At 43.9% G+C, this 17,735-nt stretch overlaps 1 pseudogene; it reads right to left on the reverse strand.

Moving 5' to 3' along the window:
- Positions 1–10,901: 10,901 nt before the first annotated feature.
- Positions 10,902–16,838, reverse strand: LOC128413371 (putative lysosomal acid lipase/cholesteryl ester hydrolase; annotated as a pseudogene).
- Between the last annotated feature and the right edge of the window lie 897 nt (positions 16,839–17,735).

A 17,735-nucleotide genomic window follows, 5' to 3' on the forward strand; every position in this document is an offset into this window, starting at 1 on the left:
TAGATCGCTTGCTAAAGATGTTGACCCAGTGTGTGGCTGCTTTGAAGGGGGAAAAGGTGTATTTCATGCTGGGGGTCATTAGGAAAGGGGCTGTAGATAAAACTCCCAATATCATAATGGCATGAGAATCCAAGAACCCGCTGAGGTGCTAGACCAGTATTTGGAGACAGTGACAGGCAGGATGTGGATCAATTTTTAAAAAAACTGAATTCTGAAAGAACATATGTGCTATGTGTTTCAAGTTCTCCAGTCTGGAAAGTGTGAAGATGGACTGTTCAAGATGGAGTTGCAGTCTCCTGAAAGGAATAGAATTATTGTTTAGGGATTATCCTGGATTATTTCAATCTGTGCTACATAGGCTGCACCTGAAGATGATTCAGAAACCTCAACTTTACAAAAGGAAGCAGTCAGGATATTGGCTAAGATTGCGTATACAACCTGTTTTAAAACACATGGGTACAGACATCTGGCCCCAATTCAAGGTGCCCACATTAGTGTTTAAAGCACAGAATGAATTAGGCCCCGGAATATCTGAAATATCACAGATCCTTGCAAATGTTAATCTCAGCAGATGGGGCCTGCTTGGTAGCAGAGGTTCGGGGTGGTGAGTGCCTAGCAGAGGACAATCTCCCTGGCAGCTTCTATTCCTCACAAAAGTGCATCTGCCATCTTACTTGTATAGTTTCCATCATATGGTGAAGACATGTCTTTTTGCCCTGGCCTTTGACATCTGAGATATACATTTTCTTTTAAAGTGGTCAGGTTAAAGGTTTGGTGTGCATAAAATGTGATGTTTGTATGCATGGAAGTTAACTTATGTACCAGTGTGTATTTGGAAAGCAGAGAAGTTTGCAATTCAGGAGATGCCATTCTAGGTGAAAGTGAAAGCCTAGTGGGGTGGTTTTTTTCCCCATTCCAGGGGATTTAGGCTACCTAATGGCTCATTACAAGCAGGTCCCTCATCAGCAGAAAATTTAAACCTGAAAAGTCAACATTCTTGTATTGTGGGAAACTGGCAGAAAAATTGCCAGCTCAGCATGTTGGGAGAAGGGTTTGTGAGCAGCCATCTGTCTTGAAGGACAATGTAACAGGATATGCAAAACCTTTAGTTAGAAAGATCCTAGATTGGGAAGTTCCTATTGCCTTTTGAATCTAACAAAGCGTGTTCTCACTAAAGGAGAGCACGTGTTGCGGATGGGGCCTAGCAAGACACCCCGTAGTTGCCAGGCAGGATAAGATAGAGGGGCCTGGCAAGGATTGGCTGTTTGAGTTGCTGGGGTAAAATTGATGCTGCCAATTTGGGGGTGGGAACAGGTTATTTAAACAAGGTTCACAGCAAGCTGCTTTCTCTTTCAATGTCGGAACCGGATCACCCGCCCGCCCTCCCTTTTGGGCTTGTGCTTTTTGACCTTGCTATGCCTGTCATGGGGTCATCCGCCTTGGTGGAGGGGCCTGGTAGGAATTTTTCCATTTGGCTGATTAGTGTGTGCCATTTGGTTTTTGCCTACTGCATAGCAAATCGTCACAACTTGTAAGGTTGGCGGTTAGGCATTGGTTTAAATTGGTTGGTGGAGGGGTATGGATTGGCTGTGCCTGCCCCTCCAATGCTGCTGCTGCTGCACGGGAATTCCGTTAAAGGAATTCAGGGGCTTACCATCCTCTCGTCCAAACCCCTGGAATTGGGTGCGGGCCGCGTAAGCCCCTGGGAGCATGCGGGGAGAAGCTGAGGGTCTGTGCCGCAGCTCCAGTTATCCCTGATCTTGTTCCTCCACACTGGCTGTCGCTGGAATCCGGGAGTCAGTGCTGTCCCCCAAGGCGGGGGGGACAGATAGTCATAACCAATGCCTAAGCAACCACTCACAATTTGTATGTTTAATAAAGTTGTGGCCAAAATTATGCCAAAAACCTTAAACAAAAATTTATGAGTGATGTGTGAGTTATTGGGGTAGGGGTGTTTTGGGGGACCTCAGCACGCAATGTTGCCAGTTTCTGCTTAACTCCAAATACCTCTCTGAAACAAGCTATTATATTAAGCAAGTTGATGCTGTCTGCTGTCACCAGATAGAGCTGGCCTTCCCATCCTTCCCCTCCTCTTGTCCCCATCCTTCCCCTCCTCTTGTCTTGATGGCCTTCTTCCCCCTGGTGTAACTACACCTTTATTCCCTGCCATTATAAGCACTAAACACAAATTTAAACAATAATTTCTTTTTCTGTCGACCAGGGGTTGCAATTTCAGAAATTAAATTTGCAAGCTGTAATTTAACTAGATTCCATCAGATGGCATGCAAGATCACTTCTTTGACTCCAGATCCCTTGAGCATATATATATGTAAATTTAAGATTTTGTTTTATTTGCTCCAGTGTGTATCAGTTTACACTTGCTTGGATTGAAATGCCTTTACCATTTCACTGCCTCTTTGAAGAGATCATTTTGAATCCATTTATCCCTACTCTTTTCTTCCTGTTTCTTAACAGTTACTAACCCACAAGATGACCACTCCTCCTACTCTAATACGCTTACCGAGAAGCCTTTGGCATGGTGTGATTTACTCACTAGGTCAGAAGATGAATTGCAATGGAGATTAAAAAATGTGCATAGATTTAAGGGAAGAGTTTCATAAGCTAAGTAGTTAGAATCAAACCTTTAAAAATCAAACCACAGACCAAACCATTTTTAAATGCTATTTTATTCATGGATTATGAAGAATTCTCACTTTTATGGTCCCCATTTTCAGCTGTGAATTTCATCTCTGTGCAGCAGTTGGAAAAATGCACTTCAGTTCATCAATGCAAGAAAAGAACAACCCAGGTACAATCATTTGAACAGAGTTCATGATGCAAATATATAGATTTGTGAAGTTGCAAAAAGTGGCTTCCCATAAGTTAGTTCTGCAGTATAAGTAAAAAAACAAACAAACCCTATTCACACCATTTCAGTCTTGTGACCATTACTCTAATATAGTTAATACCTTAAGATGTGCAGATGTGCAGAAAAAGGATCACCTCACATCATTGTGACATCAGGTGATTGAAAGATGGAAGAGATAAGATTCCAGCCTGTGGATCAGATCCACTTCCCACCACTGCACTAACTTCTTCTTCTTCTTCTTCTTCTTCTTCTTCTTCTTCTTCTTCTTCTTCTTCTTCTTCTTCTTCTTCTTCATACCCGGTCCATCTGGCTGAGTTTCCCAGCCCCTCTGGGTGGCTTCCAACAGAATATTAAAAATACAATAAAACATCAAACATTAAAAACTTCCCTGAACACGGCTGCCTTCAGATGTCTTCTAAAAGTCAGATAGTTGTTTATTTCCTTGACATCTGATGGGAGGGCAATCCAAAGGGCTGGTGCCACTGTCAAGAAGGCCCTCTGTCTGGTTCCCTGTAACCTCACTTTTCGCAGTGAGGGAACTGCCAAAAGGCCCTCGGCTCTGGACCTCAGTGTCCGGGCTGAACGATGAGGGTGGAGACGCTCCTTCAGGTATACTGGGCCAAGGCCATTTAGGGCTTTAAAGGTCAACACCAACACTTTGAATCGTGCTCGGAAACGTACTGGGAGCCAATGCAGATCTCTCAGAACCGGTGTTATGTGGTCCCGGCGGCCACTCCCAGTCACCAGTCTAGCTGCCGCATTCTGGATTGCTTATAGTTTCTGGGTCACCTTCAAAGGTAGCCCCACGTAGAGTGCATTGCATTAGTCCAAGAGGGAGATAACTAGAGCATGCACCACTCTGGTGAGACAGTCTGTGGGCAGATAGGGTCTCATCCTGCATACTGGATGGAGCTAGTAGACAGCTGCCTTGGACACAGAATTGACCTGCGCCTCCATGCACAGCTGTGAGTCCAAAATGACTCCCAGGCTTCACTGAAGCAGGACCTGGAGGAATTTTACCCTTATGCTTTTCATATAATCAGTTATCCATATAATCAGTTATCAGTTATCCATATATACATATATAACCAGATATTTCTATGATGATTTTATATAAACCATGTTTGAATCGTGAAAGCTTTTGCTTAGCTTATAGCAAACTGCTTAGAGCTGAAAGGTCCTAAATGAACTCTGCCCTAGTACCCTCCCTTGTTCTCTTCGATGTCTCACTGAACAAAAAGGGGGGGAGCAATAAATCTGATGTGCTGGCACTTCCCCCCTGTACCAGACAGGGTCCTGAGCAGCTAAACAGGATGATGCTAACCGATGCTAACCCCAGTATGTCCCAGTATAGCAGATGGTATAGCAGCAGTATAGCAACAGCCGAAGTTCCCTTTTTGCCTTAAGTTTCTATTTCTTGCCATAAATCTGGGGGAAAGGTTAAAACTGCATGTTCAGACTGTAAAAGCAGAAGTTGGGAGGGAACTCTTTACATGATCAGGGAGCAAAGCTTGAATGCGCTCATTCGTTTATTTTTGCTGCCGTTTGCGATTGTATCCGATTATGTCATGATCTATGATGTATGCACTCAGGTATAAAGCCTATGGGCGCTAGAGCCCAGTCTTTTGTGAAGGATTCCACTGGGTCAATTATTGCTCAGCAATAAACATCACTTTCTTTTTCTCCACTGCTGCGTCTGTCAATCCTTGGACACTATTTGAGTTGGTCACTGGTACCTTAAAATCCTTGCAACGCACACCTGGTCCTTCAGGGGCACAGTTACCCCATTCAGGACCAGGGAGTCCTCCACACCAGCCCGCCCCATGTCCCCCGAAAACAGTACATCTGTCTTGTCAGGATTCAGCCTCAATCTGTTAGCCACCATCCATCCTCCAACCACCTCCAGACACTCACACAGGACCTTCACGGCCTTCTAGGCTGACTGGCAGCAGTTCTCCAGGGTTTCCAAAGTGTCTCTTTCCTGCGCCTCCCTGGAGATACTACAGGCAGAACATGGAACCTCCTTGGGGTGAAGCAAGTGCTCTACTACTGAGCTAAGGTCCACCGAGGACAGTAGTCTAATACATGCTCAGAACTTGCAGTCCAACAAGTAGGAACAGATATCAATGCAGGTATTGAAACTCATTTACAATTGTGTTTCATCTGAAGGTGCAAGCTTTTAAGTCAGTGTGACACATCCGGTTGCTTTCAGATTTCAGCTTTATTGTTCTGGGATACTCTGAATCTAGAGTGGGTAGCATTCAATTTAGTCATGGTAATTAATTTCAATACTTCTACTCTTTGTAAAACTTAGTTCAATACCATTCAAATCATGTTTTTGAGAAGCTTCATTAAAATAGTTCATCAAGTGCAGGTATGCCTTTAAAGAACAAAGTACAAGTTGCAAACATGTAGAGCTGTGAAGTTACAAAAAGTGGCTTCCCATAAGTTAGTTCTGCAGAACAAGTAAAGGAAAACTATTCACAACATTTCAGTCTTGAAAATATTACTCCAATAAAGTTAACGCCCGAAGATGTACACAGGTACAGACATTGCTAGAACAAAGATATTAGCAGAGATTGGCACTCTTTGGAAAGCCTCGCTATCAGCCGATTGCTGGAATTGGTACACACATATTGCTACACACGGAGCTTTGCAAGCCATGACAATCAGCTGGATCACCTCACAGGATTGTGATGTCAGGTGATTGACAGTTGGGGAAGATAAGGCCTGAGCCTCCTGTTCACATCCACTTCCCCACCACTGCTCTGCACAGACTGGCAGATGTTCTCCAGGGCTTCACAATGGGCTCTTTCCTGATCCCACCTGCGAGGGGCTTATCCTCACCACCTCAAAATTCACCTTGCAGGTTGCCCGTTTCACTTTTCGCCTATATGGTAGGAATGGTACTTCATTTTTGCACTTTCTAGAGTAGAGAACATGAAGCACATAAGAAGTTTTTAAGAAGTTACTTGCAGCTCACAGTATCACTCAACATGCAGACTGAACTTCTGCACAGGCAAAATAGAAATGAAACAAACCCCTTGAGCCTGGCAAGCAGGAACATCAGGACCACATGTCCTGGCTTGTCCACTGACCTGTTGCAGGTCAGCGACTCACAGAAGATGGTCATAATTGACCGTGAGCTGAAAACCATCAGCACTGATGTTGCCACTCTACAAGTGACCAGACTCACTTCAAATGGCTGCCTCCAAGAAAAGATCTGTTATAAGAAGCAAAAAAAGGAATAGAGAATTCTCACACAGGGAGTTCCCTCATCCATTTAATCTTTATTGCCAACCATAAATCAGGTTGTTCACTCTGCCTTAGACACTTTAATGACCAATATCCCCTATTTTCTTGTTAAATACAAAAGGCAGTTCTTACAAATTTGTAAATTTTCACCAGCAGGCAGGGAAATCTCTCTAAGTTAGTTTTGCTTATCCCAAAAAATGCATAAGAAGAAGTGAGCACAGATATTCTTTATTCACAAAGGGTAAAGTTTAATTTTTAAAAACACATCCAGCCTGTTACTGCCTCCAAACACTGGTCTAGCACCTCAATATCTTCTCTTGATCAGGATGCCATTATGATACTGGCAGTTTTATCTTCAACCCTTTCCTAATGATCCCTAATATGGAATTCACCTTTTTCACAGCTGCGATACACTGGGTCAATATCAAACCTGGAGTGAGGGGAACCACTATCTATATCCCTCCATTGGGAGGACTGTCCATTTATTTCTACTTCCTACTTCATGTTTATTAACAGTTACTAATTCACAACAAGACCTCTCCTCCTATTCCTTGGCTGGATCTAGACACATCAAAAAATGTTTTAGGAAAACGCATTGTAAAGCTCATACAGTGGTACCTTGGGTGACATATGCTTCAGGTTACAGGCTCCGCTAACCCAGAAATAGTACCTCGGGTTAAGAACTTTGCTTCAGGATGAGAACAGAAATCGTCTGGCAGCGGTGCAGTGGCAGCAGGAGGCCCATTATCTAAAGTGGTGCTTCAGGTTAAGAACAGTTTCAGGTTAAGAACGGACCTCCAGAACTAATTACGTTCTTAACCCGAGGTACCACTGTACAAGTAAAGGAAAACTATTCACACCAATTCAGTCTTGAGAATATTACATGACAATCACCTCACATGATTGTGACGTCAGGTGATTGACAGTTGGGGAAGATAAGGCCCAAGCCTCCTGATCACATCCACTTCCCCACCACTACTCTGCACTGACTGGCAGATGTCCTCCAGGGCTTCACAATGGGCTCTTTCCTGATCCCACCTGGAGATACTACAGGCAGAACATGGAGCCTTCTAGGTGTGAAGCAGGTGTTCTACCATAGAGGGCAGCATTCTAATACATGCACAAAACCTGCATTCCAACAAGTAGGGACTGATATCAGTGCATATTTCAAAAATTATTTCCAATAACTTTCAGTTCAGTCTTTCAGTATCTGTGACATGCCAGGTTGCTTTCATGATGCAGATTGAGTGATTTGGAACACTTGAATGTAGAGCTGGTCTTCCTAACTGTGTTATGGGCAGTGGGGTGGCATTCAATTTAGTCATGGTAATTAATTTCAATAGATCTACTCTGAATAAAACTTAGTTTAGTACGATCAAAATCATGTTTCCATATTGTCAATTCCACAGATGTTAGCAAAGAACTTGTCTCCACCTCACACTGCACTGCATAACAGAGTTTGGGAAGATCATAGGTCCTTTCTTCATGACTACAGTGGTACCTCGGTTGTCAAACACCTTTATTGTCAAACAAATCAGCCCCCAAACATTGCAAACCCAGAAGTGAGTGTTCTGGTTTGCGAACGTTTTTTCGAAGCCTAAGATCTGTCGTTGAGTCCGTAGATTCCGATTGAGTGCAAGAAGCTCCTGCAGCCAATTGGAAGCCGCACCTTGGTTTTCGAACTGTTCCAGGAATTGAACGGATTCCGAGAATGGATTAAATTCGAGAACCAAGGTACTACTGTACTGTGAGGAGAAGTCACTTGAGTTATGTCTCAACACCACCATTAAAAATGCATGGATATAAATAATGATAAGCAGTTCAAAAATATTATTTTCAAAGGAATTATTTTGTGTGAACAAACAGGGATTTCTTTCCAAGGTGATTTTTTTTTGTAGTGTTTGTAGTTGTTGTTGTCGTGCTGATTTCTTGAAGGACTATTTCAGGATCACAAACTCACTGATAATTCTGCATAAGCTCAACTATCTCTTTATACATGCGCTGTGGGGCATCAAAGCCCAAGATGAAATCCAGGTGTGACCAGTCAGGAATAAACTTGTGGTAAACTAGGTTTGAGACCTGAGGCAGCAGCAGGGCAAAATCCTTTGGAGTTGAATCCCAGTCGTTTCCACCATTCCAGAGAGCTGTTGGAATAGTCATTTGTTTAATATCATAGGAAGGTGCTGTTTCCTAAAAGAGAGGGGGAAATAACAAATACTTAAAAAATACTTTATAAGTTAGGACTCTGCAAAAACTTCCTGGTCAAAACAAATGTGCACGTGCTCTCGCACGCGCGCACACAAACACATATATATTGTCTCCCTGCTTATTTAACTTATATGCAGAATTCATCATGCGAAAGGCTGGACTGGATGAATCCCAAACTGGAATTAAGATTGCCAGAAGAAATATCAACAACCTCAGATATGCTGATGACACAATCTTGATGGCAGAAAGTGAGGAGGAATTAAAGAACCTTTTAATGAGGTTCATTACGGGCCAGTCTTGACAGACTCTAGGGTTGTGCGCCCATCTCACTTAAGAGGCCGAGGGCCAGCGCTGTCCGGAGACACTTCCGGGTCACGTGGCCAGCATGACAAAGCTGCATCTGGCGAGCCAGCGCAGCACACGGAAACGCCATTTACCTTCCCGCCAGTAAGCGGTCCCTATTTATCTACTTGCACCCGAGGGTGCTTTCGAACTGCTAGGTTGGCAGGCGCTGGGACCGAGCAACGGGAGCGCACCCCGCCGCGGGGATTCGAACCGCCGACCTTTCGATTGGCAAGCCCTAGGCGCTGAGGCTTTTACCCACAGTGCCACCCGCGTGCCACAGTGCCAAAACTGGGCCTAAATCCCAACTGAAGTGGATCTAGAATATCCCCGGGCATAAACAGGGATTAGTGAATGAATCAATAGTCATGCTGTAACTCAGGCTATGCAATAATGTTTAACCTCCTCCCTTTCGGGAGCAGAACAATGTTGTAAACATCCAAAGAAAGATACGCAAAGCCATTGAAAAGCCACTGGTATCATTTCAGCTTTTGCAGTTTTCTAGACTATTCATTCTTAACTGACTTGCTATAGTGAGAATGATGGAGAGGTGTACTGCCACTTAGGAGTTGTCTAATTTACACTTACTTGGAAGTAATTCTCATTTAACTTATGGGCTGCAAATTTCTTTTGTCATGTAATCTGAATTTTCCTTTCTGCTCCCGGCAGCTAGATTACGTGGATAAGTAGCTCGGGTAACCCCTTGTGCAGAAGTGAAATATACTGCAGAGATCAGGGTCTTTCACTCCACAAGACAATCTTATTCTGCCAGGGGACCCAGGTTGGCCCACACACTTTCTCCAGAGACTCCCACCTACTATCCAGCTGGGATTGCAGCTCAGAGAGGCGTTTTCATTGAAAGACTTGGGAAAACAAATCAGCAAGAGGTTTGCATCAGAATCCCCAACTAACACTAAAGGGAGGGACTTGCTGCAACTTGCAACATGCTTTGAAATCCTCCATTGTTACATCAGGTAATTGACAGGTAGGCGGCCCCACCCTGCCAGTGTGGTGTAGTGGTTAAGAGTGGTAGTCTCATAATCTGGGGAACCGGGTTCGCTCCTCCACATGCAGCTGCTGGGTGACCTTGAGCCAGTCACACTTCTTTGAAGTCTCTCAGCCCCACTCACCTCACAGAGTGTTTGTTGTGGGGGAGGAAGGGAAAGGAGAATGTTAGCCACTTTGAGACTCCTTAAAGGGAGTGAAAGGCGGGATATGAAATCCAAACTCTTCTTCTTCTTCTTCTAAATGTGGCATATGATAATAATAATAATATTTTATTTATATCCCGCCCTCCCCAGCTGAAGCTAACAACAGTAAAGTAATACAGCATTCTAAAATCAATTCATTATAAAATCAGTTCAAATCAAATTGATGGCAACCATTGGGCTAGAGTTCTGTGAAGAATTACCAAAGGAGGGGGTCAGGCTGTGCCTTGGCCAAAGGCCTGGTGGAACAGCTCTGTCTTGCAGGCCCTGTGGAAAGCTGTCAAGTCCCGCAGGGCCCTAGTCTCTTGTGACAGAACGTTCCACCAGATCGGAGCCACAGCCTAAAAAGCCCTTGCCGTGGTTGAGGCCAGCCTACCCTCTCTGTGGCCTGGGACCTCCAGGATGCTTTTGTTTGAAGACCGTAAGGTCCTCTGTGGGACATACCAGGAGAGGTGGTTCCGTAGGTACAAGGGTCCTAGGCCGTATAGGGCTTTAAAGGTTAAAATTAGCACCTTAAACCTGATCCTGTACTCCACCAGGATGAAACTAATCCTGATAAAAAACTGCCCTGTGGTGTCAAAAGGATTCCCCAACCCTGTTCTTTTCACAGGGCCATGCAGACGTTACCAGTGACTACATTCAAGACCATGTACTCCCAAATCATAGCCCTTCTTGGCCTGCCTTATGCTACAACACATAGCCTTCACTAGCCTGGAGTCCTCCAGATGTTCTGGACTACAATTCTCATCAACCCCAGCCAGCGTGGCCTGGCTGATGGGAGTTGTAGTCCAAGCAGGTTGGCAAAGGTTGCAGTTGCACTCACAGCACCTGGGTTATTTAATAAAACACATGTCAACAAAATACCACAGAAAATTAATATTTGTTCATCTACATACAGAGGAAATATATTTTCAATTAAAAGAACAAATCCACTGGGGGAATGATTATATCTGTTGCTGGTGAAATACCACTGTTTGATTACTTTAAAAACACAAAAATCTTATTTGGCTTTAAATCCTTTAGCATAAAAGCAAAATATATTTGTTAAATACATTTGTTAAATATTCTACCTGACTCCAGTGAAGTATGTTTTGAACCGATGACCCAGCTGGCCAGTGAGATACGTATACTTCGATTCAACTCTGTATGAAAGAGCAAAACGCTTAGCCGAATTTATCACAAGGGTGCAACAGCCACTTCACTTCCATTTGGTTTGTTTGAACAAAAGCAGTGCACCAGAGCTCATAATCTGGATATCATGCAAGAATCCTTGTTTAAGTAGAAGTTACATGAACCTCTTTATGGATATCAGCTTAACACTCTAAACTAGTTGCCAGTCCCAATATTGTGTTACCAAACAAGAGGGAAATTCATTTTTAATTTGTACATTCCAAAATACTTACAGTGCAATTCTATGCACATTTACTAAGAAGTAAAGTGTACTGTGTTCAGCCAGGCTTACTTCCAGGTAACTATGCACAGGATTATAGCCCTAACTATAATACTTTTCATTATATAGTACAACTAGGACCAATTCAGACATGATAAATAAGATCCATTGCTGCAGTGGACTACTGCATTGTGTATATTCCTCCTGTGTGACATGAATTCACCCCACCCTGCTCCAATGTCATGTCCAATTGTGTTACCAAGCATAGTTAAGGGGCACTCCAGGACTAATCAGGAACTATGAACTCAGGAATGCTCTTAGCTATAGACATGTTGCATCATTGTGGCAAGGATGTCACAGCCTTCTTGTAACTCTTAATGGCCCCTCTGCACATTAATGGATCTCAGCAAAGCTAAGACACCTGCCGGGGAAGCATTGCGACCCCCAACTAGGGACAAAACAAAAATCCCAAAGGAGCAAATGTATAAATCAAAACCACAAGTTGTAGCGAAGACTACCCTTCCCTTGCAAGTTGCACCCAGCGAATGAGACACCATCAACGAATCTATCTTTTAATTTATAGTCATCATACACAGACCCTCTACGGAGAAAAACCAATTTTTTGGTCACAGGTTTGGTCACCTCTAGAGATATTGTTGCCAACTTGGCATAAGGATTCCCATGTGGGGGTGGGGGGGTCTTCATCAATGTTTGAATGCAGGTGCCATTTTCAAATGGCTGACTTTGCCCAAACTATGCTGATTTGGACACCGGTGGCGCTGTGGGTTAAACCACTGAGCCTAGGACTTGCCAATCAGAAGGTATGAGGACTCCTGAGGTTGATATATCTTCATCTTAGTTTGGATGCAGGGCACCAGCTTGAATCAAGAAGGCAGCCCAATTTAAACCAAATCAAACATTCCTCCCCCATCCAAGCAAATAATTTGGGCCAGTTCACGCCCTGCCCGACTTCAGTAGGTAGCCCTAGTTTAGTGTCTGTGTGTACACTCCCCGCAATCACAAATTACACTATCCATTTGAAAATCACATTTTTAAATTAGTTTCTTCAAATTCCTGAGCAGTACAGTACAATAAAGCAGCAGTACTGCTCAATAAAGCAGTCATCTGGGAGCTGGCTCAAGCTCATTTTGTCCTGGAGTAATTAAGTTACGGGTGTTGTAGTGGCTATCATTTCAGAGATGCCTCCACACACTTATTTTCTTTAGATCACACTCTCTACCTCCTATTAAGTAGTCAGAAATCTTGCCACATTTAGGTTTTTCATATTAAAGCCAGTTGATAGGCACATAAGACTGCTACAGAGATAATCAATTAAGAAACGGTTACACACATGAGTAGCCATGTGTGTTGCTTTGAGGTAACAACTGCTTAGTTCCAAATATTCCCTGCCAAAAGAAAAACATGAGTACATAGGTCATTTTGTTATTCAAGCCTGTTTTCCTAGAGGTACGCCTAATAATATCAAGTAATATCTAATATCTAATAATATCAAGTAATATCAAGTAGCAACAAAATACCACAAAAAATATTGCCCACTGACGGTGACCCCACCACCATCACCAAGCAAGGCCTCAGCCCCAAAAGGGAACAAACTGGACAAGACAAAATTATGGGATTTTAGAAATTGGCCAAAACTTTATTGATTCCGGATGTATCATATATGTGGGTTGGCTTGTTGGTGCCAGAATACCCCTTAAATAATCTATGGCCTTTTAAATGGTGTTTTGTTTTTGTTTGTTATTATGGTATGTATTTTTGTGGTTTTATATTGTAAACCACCCTTTTCTCTACCTGAAGGGCAGCATAGAAATTAATTACAGCTGTCTAAGAGTTAAAGTGCATCTTGGCATGTATGCAATGTGCAACTGGCGCCCTTCCAAAGAATCTGAACGGAGCATTCAGTCTGCTTTTGCCAAGGGTAGAAGTAGTGTAGCAATAACAGCTGTTACGGTAAATTCCGGGTGTGAGACTGCTCAGCCACCCAGTTCGTCGGACTAAGTCCGTGGGTCCTAGCGGAAGAAAATGAGCTCAGCCGGAGACAGGAGCAAGATGCGGAGATCCAAGGTTTATTGCGCAACAGGTTCAAGACCAGATTGAACCCCGAGAATGGGGTGACATCAACTTTTAAAAGTTCCCTCCAAGTCCCAGAATACAGTGCAAGAAACGTCATGAATACATTATGGGAAGGTTGGGTTTCACAGATTACATCATGAATATATTACAGAAAGGTGGGGTTACACGTATTAGCATTTCAGGGAAGGGAGGGGGAAGTATGCAGAGTGAGAGATATGCATAGACAAACACTTCCTGAGTACCGGTGATGATAAAACAATAGTCCAGATATGCACCGTCTGCCACCTGGCATTGCCCGGAGGAAGGGCTTGGCAGAACGATCTGACAGGATTAGAGTCTTCCTGAGTACGTGACTTGCCACTTAGGGGATTATGGAGGTAGGGGTAGCATTATGGAGTCCAGAGGGAACTGAGTTGAACGGCACCAGGATCGAGGAAATCGGAGTTATGGTTGATTTTATATTAATTTCCAAATGTTTCAGTCCTTTGCCGGTCAAGTGTGTATTGAAGATCAAAAGAGGAAATGAAATAGATACATTGTAGCAAGATTTTGACAGTTTCACGAGGTCGCTGGTTTCGGTTCCATTGTTCTCGTGGGGGGGGGGCTATCATCGACTTGTCAAGGGGTTAAAATGAGGCGTGCAAGAGCTAGCTGAGCTAGCCCTGCAAAGGGAACGCATTGTTCTGATTGGCTAAAGCGTGGCCATAGGAATAAACGGGGATACAGAAACACACACGGTCTACTACAGAAATATATGTGAGCTTATTTCGCTCGTGGAAAAGAAGGGGAAAAGGCACTTTATTGGGGTTTGGGGTGGAGTGTGGTGCTTGTGAGACATTGAAGGGTCCTTGTGGGAGTGGGCTCCCCTGAGGTCATCGCCTCGGACCCAGTGGTAGTCAGTAAATGGGTAGAGGAAAGTATGCCCCCCCATCCTCCGTATCACAGCCAAGGGTGAGCTGTGAATCATAAAGCCCCCAAGGTGATCAAATATCCCCTGAGCCACCAGGTGGCTTTAAACAACCCAAAATTTCTCATTCTCAATCCTCCCACCAACAGGACTCTAATCTGGGTATAAAACTGACTGTGTTACAATGTTGTGGAATGGGTCACTGAGCTCAAAGCAGGAGGAGGGGAGCACTGGCCAACTCAGGACCCCAACCAAACAGGCTCCAACATGATCAGCAAGTATTTTTGAGTCCAGAAAAAAGGGTTAAATGCCACCATACTGTCAAGATCCTCATGGATCTTCCCCATCAGCAGGAACTGTAAGCTTGTACAGGTGACTCTCTATTTATGAGGGGGTTACATTATGCACCCCCACACACATCAGTGAAATTGTGTAAAATGGGGAGTCATCTGTATCAAATCAGCTGAGCATGGGGAAGAACCTTCCCTGCCTGTTAGCCTGTCAGCCTGACGGGAGTCCAGCCGTCATGAGATGGTGCGTAGAACAGAAAAAAGACACAGAGAGCCAGCTATATTTTCAGGATGGTAGGAGCAGCTTCCTCATCCGCCCTTCCCCAATTTTATTCTCCTTTGTTCTGCCTCGCTGCATGGCTGTTTGCCAGTGTCTCACGTTACTTCATCTGGTCATGGCTTTTGCTACGCCCATCACCATATAAGGTCAATACATTCTAATACATTGTAAGGCACAGAGTGAGCAGCAGTCAGCCGAGGTCAGGGGGCACCCTGCAGTACTACAAGCCTCTGCCATGGCTTTATGACTCCCACATCAGCCTGTATGCTGCTGAGCTACTCCACACACCAGCTGCTAAGCAGGGAGGCCTCCTGCTCTCAAGGAGACCCTCCCCAGAGCCTGAAGAGGATATCCTCTTCAGGCGCTGGGAAGGGTCTACTCGCAAGCCAGGAGGACTCTCTGGGTGCTCCCCATTTCTGAGATCCACTTGCGGGTTCCTTGGGTGCATGGCCACACTCAAATAGAGCATGCATAAATGTGGAGTTACCTGTACCCTTTAATATGGGCCCTGAATGCAAACATAGGTATGAGGGTTGTTCTTATACCAGCACCCCTTTGTTCGTTACCCACAGCAGATACTTTCTGCTGGCACCCAGGACACAGCAAGATGGAAAAATGGGCACCTCATTTTTTACTACAAAATACTGGTCGTCCTGGGTACAGAGTAGTTAATACAACACCCTGATACCAAGTTGCAGCATTAGCTAGTTTAGGTGTCTATGAGAATGACAAATGGTCTCAGGTCAAATGATGGGTACAAAATGCATACTTTGATCATGTTGTCAGAAATCTGAAGAAGCTTAGTTGCTATCGGGTTGGGAAAATAATTCACGGTGACTAGTGGTGCCAATCCAAAGAATATTTTTATCTTCTGGGCGAGTTGTGGCATGGTTGAAAATGCAATGAATGCTATGAAACACGATGGAAGATAGAAACAGAAATAGAAGAAAAATGAATATAACAACCAATGTAGTCTTGATAAATACTGAAGAATACAAAATTAGCTCACAAAAACAGTAAAGTCCACAGTATTGTAAGGCCTGTGAAGAAGTGTTTGCCATCACAGGCACATGATGGCCATGGCCAGTACAGGGAGTGCCTAAAGAATGGACACCAAGACTGGTACTGGGTTGAATTAAACCACAACTTTATTGATTATAGGAAAGAGTAGGTATGGCCAAGGCACTGGGCAAGTATCCAGCATAAAGGCAGCCTGCCCGCTATCTGACAGGAACCTGGTCGTGTGGATCTTGTGCTGAGTCACCCCTGACATGGACTGGGTTCCACAACCCAGCACAGGCTTGGGAGAAGTGTATTGGCCCATCAGTCCCCCATGGACTTCAACCTCCTGGACCCTTCAAACAAGGTACCCACACTTAGCCTACACTTTTCTCCCCTTCTCTTGGGGGTCTTAATGCAATACTTCCAGGGGTTGTTAAGCTACAGCTTCCTGTTACACCCAGACTGGGAAACTCAGGTAAACCAAAGCAAACTCTGTTGGCTCAGATAAACCAAAGCAAACAAAAAACACAGTTAAGGTTTGTAGGGATTATTATACTCCATATACCACTTTTTGTCAGTCCATAGCAGCTTTGAAACATTACTTTTATGGGAAACATTACTAAATAGGAATATGTAGGAAACCTACACAGAGATTGTTATTCATGATGCTTCTCCATAGGTTTCCATAGGCTCCAAGTGAAATCTCTGTACCATAAACAAGATCTGTATTGAAATTAATATACAACACCAACCATAGAAATAAATGTGTAGCTATTACAATGGCCACCGTGTGTTTAGGAAGCCTTCTAACCTACCCATTGTGGTGCCCTGGGAATGACCAACATAAAATATTTTCTCCTGTCTGGTTTTGCTCAGGATAAAATTTATAGAAGCTGGAAGGTCGTATTTAGCCATTTCATCATAACTGCAAAGGAAAAGAAATATTTGCAGACTTGAATATGCAGTGAGATCTACATTGTGCAAGCCGAGCATGCCATGTTCTCCACCCAGCGCAATACAAGAACAGATTTGGATCTGGCACACAAGAGGTCACCTCCTCCATGTACTCATCAACTACCAATTTCATAAACATTTGTGAAACATAGTAATTATGATTAAGCAATTACTTATCCTCCTTTTTAAAGCTTTTTAAAATGCCAATTTCACGAGTAACAGTATTTATGATGTGAGCTTCCCCTCCCTTCCCCCCTCCCCATGTCTGGCCTAGTAAGTTTACTGGGAATCAGCAGGAATCACACTTGGTCCTCCCACATAAAATCTAATGGCACCCAAAGTTAACCTGATCTGTTGGAAGAAGAGGAAGAAGAGGAAGAGGAAGAGGAAGAGGAAGAGGAAGAGGAAGAGGAAGAGGAAGAGGAGGAGGAAGAAGAAGAAGAAGAGGAAGAAGAAGAAGAAGAAGAAGAAGAAAGAAAGAAAAGTTTGGATGTGGTATCCTGCTTTATCACTACCCTAAGGAGTCTCAAAGCGGCTAACGTCTGCAGTGCTCACCAAAGTCATATTTCATCCCTTTATGCTGGGGTTATCCAGCTTCATTTTGCTGTTGACACCCATCTGTCTCAGAAGACAATTAAAGAGTGTGCCTTGCGCTGTGAAGCCAAAGCATTACAATGCCTGCAGTGGATGCAGAATCTGATACATATATCTTGTTGCTGCTGGGGCATCAGGTTGTACTGATGCAGCTATACCATGGCACTTCTTCTTTCTATGCTCCTTCAGTGGTCATTCCTCCTCTAGTCATTGCTGTGGATGCATGACCTGAATGACTGTCTGCAAGGGATTCCCACACAGTGGGTTTAACACTGCCAGCCTTCATTGTTACATTTGCAGGCAACTTTGTAATAGAGAGTTGGTCTGCCAAGGGGCCTGCTG

This window comes from Podarcis raffonei, chromosome 5 (genome assembly GCF_027172205.1).
Source record: "Podarcis raffonei isolate rPodRaf1 chromosome 5, rPodRaf1.pri, whole genome shotgun sequence".
Classification (NCBI taxonomy): Eukaryota; Metazoa; Chordata; class Lepidosauria; order Squamata; family Lacertidae; genus Podarcis; species Podarcis raffonei.